The sequence below is a fragment of the Triticum dicoccoides genome, chromosome 4B, assembly GCF_002162155.2.
Source record: "Triticum dicoccoides isolate Atlit2015 ecotype Zavitan chromosome 4B, WEW_v2.0, whole genome shotgun sequence".
NCBI lineage: Eukaryota > Viridiplantae > Streptophyta > Magnoliopsida > Poales > Poaceae > Triticum > Triticum dicoccoides.
Genome location: NC_041387.1, coordinates 568,900,471 through 568,910,285, shown reverse-complemented (window position 1 = coordinate 568,910,285; position 9,815 = coordinate 568,900,471).

Here is a 9,815-nt window from a genome sequence, read left to right as displayed (position 1 = left end):
GGGGTAGAGTTTGAAAATGGGACCTTGAGTAGCAGCGCGGTTTTTTACCGCCATGCTACTACTATGGCACCACTTAGTAGTAGCGAGGGCTAAAAACCAACGCTACTGCTATCAAACTTAGTAGTAGCAAGGTTTTAAAAACCCGCGCTACTACTATGGCATGTCCCGGGGGGCACGGTAGAGACCGCTTAGTAGTAGCGAGGGTTAAAAACTCGCGTTGCTGCTATCAACTTAGTAGTAACGAGGTTTAAAAACCTGCGCTACTGGTAAGTAGTAGTAGCGAGGGTTTTTAACCCTCGCTACTAGTAACTTTCTGTGTATAGGCTTTTCCCTAGTAGTGTAATGGTATCCTAATCGCAGATCGATCTTTGAAAATACTTTATCTCCTTGCAACTGATCAAACAAATCATTGATCATCGGCAGCGGGTACTTGTTATTGATCGTTACTTCATTCAATCCACGATAATCAACAACCATCCTCAACGATCCATCCTTCTTCTCCGCTAGGAGCACTGGTGATTCCCCAAGGTGCCGAACTTGGGCGAGAAATATGCCTTTATCCACTAATTCCTTAATATGCTTGTTAATTTCCTCCAAATCCTTTGCAGGCATCCGATACGGTCTCTTAGATATTGGCCCTGTGCCTGGCAAAAGCTCAATCAAAAACTCAATGTCTCTATCCGGTGGCATGCCTGACAACTCCTCTGGAAATACATCAGGGAAATCCTTCACCACTGGTACTTCCTCATGTACAACTCCTGATAAGGAATTCACTTGAGTCCTCTTTGGCACATGCCGGGATACATACTTAATCCTTCTTCCTTCTAGAGTAGTGAGCAAAATCGACTTACTGGCGTAGTCAATGTTCCCTCCATACTTCAATAACCAATCCATGCCTAATATTACATCCAGTCCTTGTGACTCCAATGCTATTAGGTCTGAGGGGAACACGTAGTTACCAATCCTTAATGGTAACAGATCACACCATAGGCTAGCCATATAGTCTACTCCTGGCGAGGTTACTAACATGGGTGACCAAAGGGCTTGGGTCGGCAGGTTATACTTATCCACAAATCCCCTTGATATGTATGAATGCGATGCACCAGTATCAAAAAGAACGATTGCCGTAAATGACTTAACCAAAAACTTACCTATAACTGCATCGGGTTGCGCTTCAACCTCCTCCACGCTAAGGTGGTTCACTTGTCCCCTGTTGAAAGGGTTGGGCTTCTTCCCAGAGCTTCCATTGCCATTTCCATTCTTTGCTTCAGAACACTCTGTGGCGTAATGTCCATTCTTCCCGCACTTGAAACAAGTAATGTGACTTAGATCCTTCTTGGCAGCTGTTGCGGGGCTGGAACAATTCTGACCGTTGCTTCCTCCATTCCCATTCCCATTCTTGGGACCACTATGGTTATGCAAACTCCCTCCATTGGAATTGTGGCCTCCATGGTTATGGTGAATGTGTCCTCCCGAGTTCGGGGTAAAACGGGGCCTCTGCTGAGCTCCTGAATTGTACTTCCCTTGTCCATACTTCCTCTTGCGATTGTCAATCTGCTGCTGCTTCCCTTCAATCATGAGAGCTCTGTCTACCAACTCCTAGTAGTTGTTGAAGGTTGCCACCATCAATTGCATGCTCAGCTCATCATCCAGTCCTTCCAGAAACTTCTTCTGCTTAGCGGCATTTGTAGCAACGTCATCTGGGGCATAACGTGCTAACTTACTAAAATCATCCACATACTGGCCCACCGTGCGTCCTCCTTGGTGCAAATTGCGAACTCGCGCTTCTTCATGGCCATAGCTCCTGCTGAGACATGGGCAGTGCAAAGAGCCTGCTTAAACTAGTCCCATGTGATAGTGTTGATGGGGTAAGTGGATGTGAAATTCTCCCACCATGATGCTGTAGGTCCATCAAGTTGATGTGCGGCAAAACACACTCTCTCCGCATCTGTACATCCTGCAGTGGTCAGCTCCCTTCCAATCTTGCGGAGCCAATCATCTGCAATAATCGGCTCAGTGCTACTAGAGAACACCGGCGGATTCAGCCTTAGAAAACGGGCTAAGTGATCAACAGGTGGTGGTGGTGGTGGGTTGTTATTGTTGTTGTTCCCCTAGTTCTGATTCTGGACTAGTAGCTGCATCATGGTATTCTACTGCTGGATCAACTGAGTGAGCTCCGGCGGGAAAGCAAATTCATTGTCACGTCTCGGAGGCATCTGATGGGTTTAGAAAAGATGAGAAAACTGAATAGAATGAGGTCTAGAGGGAAAACACTACCCATATGCACATGAGACAAACAAAAACATATCACTTCAATCAATTCAAACAAGGGCATACAAGTGATCTATCTATCGTTAAAAAAGTGCTCAGACTATACTATATACATGGGGGAATTCTACTACTAATGTGGTGGTCGTCTAGAAGTTTTAATCGGTGGAAGACTCCATGATATCTGCTCCAGCTTCATCAACATAGTCATCATCGCTATCGTTAGGGTCTGAGTCGGTGTCATCGGTGATGATGTAGTCCTCTGAACGAATGGAATCGTCGTCTTCTCCTCCTAGCGCGGTGTCTCCCATGAATACTCCTAGCTTCCTAGTTAGGTCGTCATTCTTCTCCACGAGTATCGCCATTTCCTCCTTGTTGGTGGGAAATGACACCTATGGGATCACTGGAATCCCTTCTACGGTTGCAGGGCACGGGGATCGCGAGAAGAGCAGGACTAGCAGACAACACAGAGGGATTTACCTAGGTTCGGGCCGCAAAGATGCGTAAAACCCTACGATCCTGCTTTGGTGGATGTATTGAGTGTTCTTGAGCTCCTGAACTAGCTCTAGGTGCTGCGAGTTTCGGGAGAGCCGAATCCTTTCTCAGTGTGCCATGGGCCTCCTTTTATAGACGAAAGGGGCTGCCACAGTGGCACACAGGAGGTGGAAAGTGATACAGCGTTGCGAGTTATTGCTGGTATTATAGGACAAGACACATTTAATGCGAGGCTTAGGTGTCCCTTCGCTTTATTGGGGACGAGAGCAAGGCCCGTCCCGTCCGTTACTGCTACTCCTCGCTTCGACACGCGCCCCGGCCAGCGGTGCGTGCATTCCCATGTAGGTAGGCAAGCAGCTGAGGTGGCGCGGTGGTGGAGCCTCCATGAAGGGTTGCATGTTGCCACGCAGGCGCCTGTCCAGCTGGCTGGCTTGGCAGCTGCATGCGAACGGTGGCGAAGACTTGGCTGGTGCGGGCCTGGCAGTGGCCCTGTCGGTGCGCTTGCGAGGGTCTCGTCGGGTGGCCCGGCAAGGGTCTTGCCGGGTGTCCTGGCAAGGGCCTTGCCGTGGCGCGCTAACTTCCCTGGCAAGGATCTTGCTGGGGGTCTCGTGGGTTTCTTCGGTGAGGATAGTTGCCATCCTCATTTGATCTTGAGCATTCTATGTCTTCACAAAGATCTGCATACCACCACGGAGGTACCTCCCGAGCCCTAGCCAACGCATTCGTCTAGCATTGGTGGGCTCAAGGGTGGCTCACTTCGGATTGCGTGGGTGAGCTACCACGGAAAGGGTCCTTGCCAGGGGAACCTGCTACGCCTATCTGATCTTTGTGGCCTTGGTCCTTGTCGTTGCTCTGTTTTCCTTGTGCCTTTGGCTTCTCCTCCGGCTTCCCTTTCCTATCATGCCTATGTGTGGCTGTGGCGGAGGCTCTGACTGCCTGTGCACAAGTAAAGGGGTCAAAAGGAGAGCCCCTACTTTTGTACACCGATAGGAGCCCCCGGGCCTGGGTCATACATGAGCGCAACACGTTTTTGGGCCAGGCCCAGAATGGTGCGCGGGCAGTTGGGGCGTATTTTTACCGCGGCCACTGTCCCGTCTGCTGCGCTTCCCCACGACCCGCGTTGAACGCGCAAAGTGGGGGTCACGTACGCGCGCAAGACAGAAGCATGCTGGCGTCACCTTGCGGTGGACAGTAAAGAGGTGGCTTGCGTGTCTCTTTGAGACCGCAGGGCCGCCTCTCATTTACTGCCCTTGCTCAGGAACCGTCGTTCCATGCGTCCCACTGCGCCCGCCCCTTGCGCCCGATAACCCACAAGTATAGGGGATCATAATAGTTTTCGAGGGTAGAGTATTCAACCCAAATTTATTGATTCAACACAAGGGGAGCCAAAGAATATTCTCAAGTATTAGAAGCTGAGTTGTCAATTCAACCACACCTGGAAACTTAGTATCTACAGCAAAGTGTTTAGTAGGAAAGTAATATGATAGTAGTGGTAACGGTAACAAAAGTAAAGACAGTAAAAGTAATGTTTTTGGTATTTTGTAGTGATTGTAATAGTAGCAACGGAAAAGTAAATAAGCGTAAACCAGTATATGGAAAACTCGTAGGCACCGGATCAGTGATGGATAATTATGCCGGATGTGGTTCATCATGTAGCAGTCATAACATAGGGTGACACAGAACTAGCTCCAATTCATCAATGTAATGTAGGCATGTATTCCGTATATAGTCATACATGCTTATGGAAAAGAACTTGCATGACATCTTTTGTCCTACCCTCCCGTGGCAGTGGGGTCCTATTCGAAACTAAGGGATATTAAGGCCTCCTTTTAATAGAGAACCGGAACAAAGCATTAGCACATAGTGAATACATGAACTCCTCAAACTATGGTCATCACCGGGAGTGGTCCTGATTATTGTCACTTCAGGGTTGCCGGATCATAACACATAGTAGGTGACTATAGACTTGCAAGATAGGATCTAGAACACACATATATTCATGAAAACATAATAGGTTCAGATCTGAAATCATGGCACCCGGGCCCTAGTGACAAGCATTAAGCATAGCAAAGTCATAGCAACATCAATCTCAGAACATAGTGGATACTAGGGATCAAACCCTAACAAAACTAACTCGATTACATGATAAATCTCATCCAACCCATCACCGTCCAGCAAGCCTACGATGCAATTCCTCATGCACGACGGTGAGCAACATGAAATTGGTGATGGAGGATGGTTGATGATGACGACGGCGACGAATCCCCCTCTCCGGAGCCCCGAACGGACTCCAGATCAGCCCTCCCGAGAGAGATTAGGGCTTGGCGGCGGCTCCGTATCGTAAAACGTGATGATTTCTTCTCTCTTATTTTTCTCCCCCCGAAAGCCAATATATGGAGTTGGAGTTGGCGTCAGAGGGCCACCAGGGGGACCACGAGGTAGGGCGCGCCACCCACCCTCGTGAGCAGGGTGTGGGCCCCCTGGTCTTCATCTTTTGCGAGGATTTTTCTTTATTTTTTATAAGGTGTTCCATGGAGTTTCAGGACATTCCGAGAATCTTTATTTTCTGCACAAAAAACAACACCATGGCATTTCTACTGAAAACAATGTCACTCCGGGTTAGTTCCATTCAAATCATACAAATTAGAGTCCAAAACAAGGGCAAAAGTGTTTGGAAAAGTAGATACGACAGAGACGTATCAACTCCCCCAAGCTTAAACCCCTGCTTGTCCTCAAGCAATTCAGTTGACAAACTGAAAGAGAAAAAGAATAAACTTTTACAAACTCTGTTTGCTCTTGTTGTTGTAAACATGAAAAGCCAGCATTCAAGTTTCAGCAATTAATATGAACTAACCATACTCACAATAACACATAGGTCTCACAATTACTCATATCAATAGCATAATCAGCTAGCGAGCCATAATAAGAAAACTCGGATGAGAACACTTTCTCAAAATAATCATAACATGATATAACAAAATGGTATCTCGCTAGCCCTTTCTGAGACCGTAAAACATAAATGCAGAGCACCTTTAAAGATCAAGGACTGACTAAAACATTGTAATTCATGGTAAAAGAGATCCAATCAAGTCATATCCAATATAAACCAATAATAATGATTGCAAACGCCAGTGTGCTCTCCAGCGGGTGCTTTTTAATAAGAAGGGTGATGACTCAACATAAAAGTAAATAGATAGGCCCTTCGCAGAGGGAAGCGGAGATTTGTAGAGGTGCCAGAGCCCGGTTTTGAAAAAGAGATAAATTATATTTTGAGCGGCATACTTTCATTGTCAACATAACAACTAAAAGACGATGATATCTTCCATGCTAAACAGATTATAGGCGGTTCCCAAACAGAATGGTAAAGTTTATACTCCCCTTCCTCCACAAGCATCAATCCATGACTTGCTCGAAACAACGAGTGCCTCCAACATTCAACGGGTCCCAAGGGGAGTTTTATTTGCAATTATTTTGATTTAGTTTGCACGAAGCATGGGACTGGGCATCCCGGATACCAGCCATTTTCTCGTGAATGAGGAGCGGAGTCCACTCCTCTTGAGAACAGCCCGCCTAACACGGAAGATAAGGGCAGCTCTAGTTAACATATGAGCTATTCGAGCATGCAAAACAGAATGTTTAGTTGAAGGTTTAGAGTTTGGCACATACAAATTTACTTGGAATGGCAGGTAAATACCGCATATAGGTAGGTATAGTGGCCTCATATGGAATAACTTTGGGGTTTAAGGAGTTTGAATGCACAAGCAGTATTCCTGCTTAGTACAGGTGAGGGCTAGCAAAAGACTGGGAAGCGACCAACTGAGAGAGCGACAACAGTCATAAACATGCATTAAAATTAATTCACACCGATTACAAGCATGAGTAGGATATAATCCACCATGAACATAAATATCATGAAGGATATGTTGATTGGATTCAACTACATGCGTGAACATGTGCCAAGTCAAGTCACTCAATACATTTAATGGAGGATACCACCCCATCATACCACATCATAATCATTCTAATAGCATGTTGGCACACATGGTAAACCATTATAACTCATAGCTAATCAAGCATGGCACAAGCAACTATAATCTCTAAATTTCATTGCAAATATATTTAGTTCATAATAGCTGAATAAAGAACGATGAATCATCATATTTACAAAAAGAGGAGAGGTCGAGTTCATACCAGCTTTTCTCTTCCCAATAAGTCCATCATATATCATCATCATTGCCTTTCACTTGCACGACCGAACGGTGTGTATAATAATAAGAGTGCACGTGCATTGGACTAAGCTGGAATCTGCAAGCATTCAACTCAAGAGAGAAGACAAGTAATATGGGCTCTAAGTTTAAATAAACAATCATGCATATAAGAGCCACTAAGCATTTTCAATATGGTCTTCTCGACCCCCAAAGAAAGGAAAAGAAATAAAAACTATTTCACGGGAAAGCTCCCAACAAGTTAAAGAAGAACGGGAAATATTTTTGGGTTTTCATTTTAATTCTACTACAAGCATGAAAAGTAAACTAACTAATTTTTTTGGTTTTTTCTTAGAGTTCAACAAACACACAAGAAGAAAGCAGGAAAAAGAAATTTAAACTAGCATGGATAATACAATGAAAAAGTATGAGCACCGACATCTAGCAATGAGTGTGAACATAAATGTAATGTCGGTGGGAAATACATACTCCCCCAAGCTTAGGCTTTTGGCCTAACTTGGTCTATTGCCAGGGATGGCCTGGCGGATATCCGTAGGTGAAGCTGGGGTCGTATTGTGACGCAGAAGACTCTGACTGCCACTGGCTGGCAGCCTCCTCTGGATCCCAAGAATAAACAAATAGTCATGGAGGCTCATCTTGTGGGTCCGGGGCTGGTGTAGGATTCTGATAGGCTTGAACAGCCGACAATGTAACGATGTGAGGTTTTGTAAACAAGTTAAACAAAGAAGGAGCAGGCAAGGTAATAGTCTTAGGGTGATGTTTATCAAAGTATAATTTATATTTGAGCTCCCCATCGCGACTCTTAACAAGGAAATCATGCGCTATCATACTCTTGTAATCTAAATAAGCACGGGGCAGTGCCGTTTCTTCTTTCTCCTCATGCCTAATAGGCATTTCAAAATGTTCAGCAATGCGTGAAGCATAAATGCCTCCAAAGATGGGGCCCTTAGGACGGTTAAGACTTAACCGTCTAGCAACAATTCCACCCATACTAACAGATTTATTGCGGTGTAAACCATGGAGCAAAATAATAATATCAGGAATACTAAGGTTCCCACAGTTCCCGCGTCCAATCAAGCAACGACTAGCAAACAGGGCAAAGTAGCGTAAAACAGGATAATGAATGCTAGTGATCCTTGCATCAGAAACCTTCCTGGTTCCTCCCACCGTGATAGTGTTAACAAAAGCTTCTAATTCGTTTCGGTGGGGTTCATCTAAGGTGCCCTCAAAGGGTATTCTGCAAACCTCGCAGAATTCTATTGTCATCTCATTAACAACGTCATATAAATGAAACTCTACTGTTGGAGGTGATTTCTTAGGGAAAAAGTAGAAGTTTTGCACAAAAGTATTTGCGAGTAAGAGATACTGATGGCATTGGTCGTGGAGGAAGCTGGTGAGGCCAGCATTCTCAATCAATAAATAGAAATCTTCATAAATCCCAGCTCTCCTGAAGAAGTCATCGGAAGGCCATTCATAAGGCCGGACCTCCGCGGTGCGAGGTAAATTAAATTTGGGCTTCTCCTCTTCTTCCTTTTGTTTTCCCTTAGAGCTTCGGCTCGATGAGCCCCTCAAAAGTCTCTTCATTATTTCTGAAACAATCTGAAATTTTTAGTAACTTCAAATAAAAGTGAACCAACTTCAATAAAATTGATAGCAACAACTCCCACAAGTGCCTAGGGCCTACATAAAGCATTGGAACTACTTGGAACCATATAAATTCGACATGCAAGCTCAAGAACATGGTCACCTATGCAGCACAAATTTGCAAAGAATAAAGCACTAGAACAAAAACTAATTGGACCAATGGAGGAGTCACATACCAAGGAACAATCTCCCCAAACAGTTTTGAGAGAGGTGCTTTGAGAAAGGAGATCGAAAATCACAGCAACGGGGGCTGGAACTCGTGCTTGAGTTGGTTTTTCGTGTTTGTGTGAGGCAGAGGAAGAAGATGGGTGCAGGAATAAGTGGAGGAGGGCCACCATGGGCCCACAAGGCAGGGGGCGCGCCCAGGGGGGTAGGGCGCGCCCTCCACCCTCGTGGCCAGGTGGCAGCTCCCCCCGTCATAATTTTTGCACAGTAAATTCTCAAATATTCCTGAAAAAATCATATTAAATTGGCATGGCATTCTGAGGACTTCTATTTTCGGGATATTTTCATATTGCACGGATAAGTCAGGAAACAAACAGAAAAATATTATTTTACTTTATTTCTACTAAATAACAGAAAATATAAAGAGGGTACAGAAAGTTGTGCTTCTAGTTTCATCCATCTCGTGATCATCAAAAGGAATCCACTAACAAGGTTGATCAAGTCTTGTTAACAAACTCATTACGAATAATCCCGGAACCGGAGAAATTTCGAATAACACTAAGTTACCTCAACGGGGATATGAAAATCCCCAACAATAAGAATATCATACTTTTTCTTGACAGTAGGGAGAGGAAATTCGAAACCTCCAAATATAATGGATGGAACTTTTCCAATAGAGTTGATACTATAAACTTGAGGTTGTTTCCTCGGAAAGTGTACCGTGTGCTCATTGCCATTAACATGAAAAGTGACATTGCCTTTGGTGCAATCAATAACGGCCCCTGCATTATTAAGGAAAGGTCTTCCAAGAATAATAGACATACTATCATCCTCGGGAATATCAAGAATAACAAAGTCCGTTAAAATAGTAACGTTTGCAACCACAACAGGCACATCCTCACAAATACCGACAGGTATATCAGTTGATTTATCAGCCATTTGCAAAGATATTTCAGTAGGTGTCAACTTATTCAAGTCAAGTCTACGATATAAAGAGAGAGGCATAACACTAACACC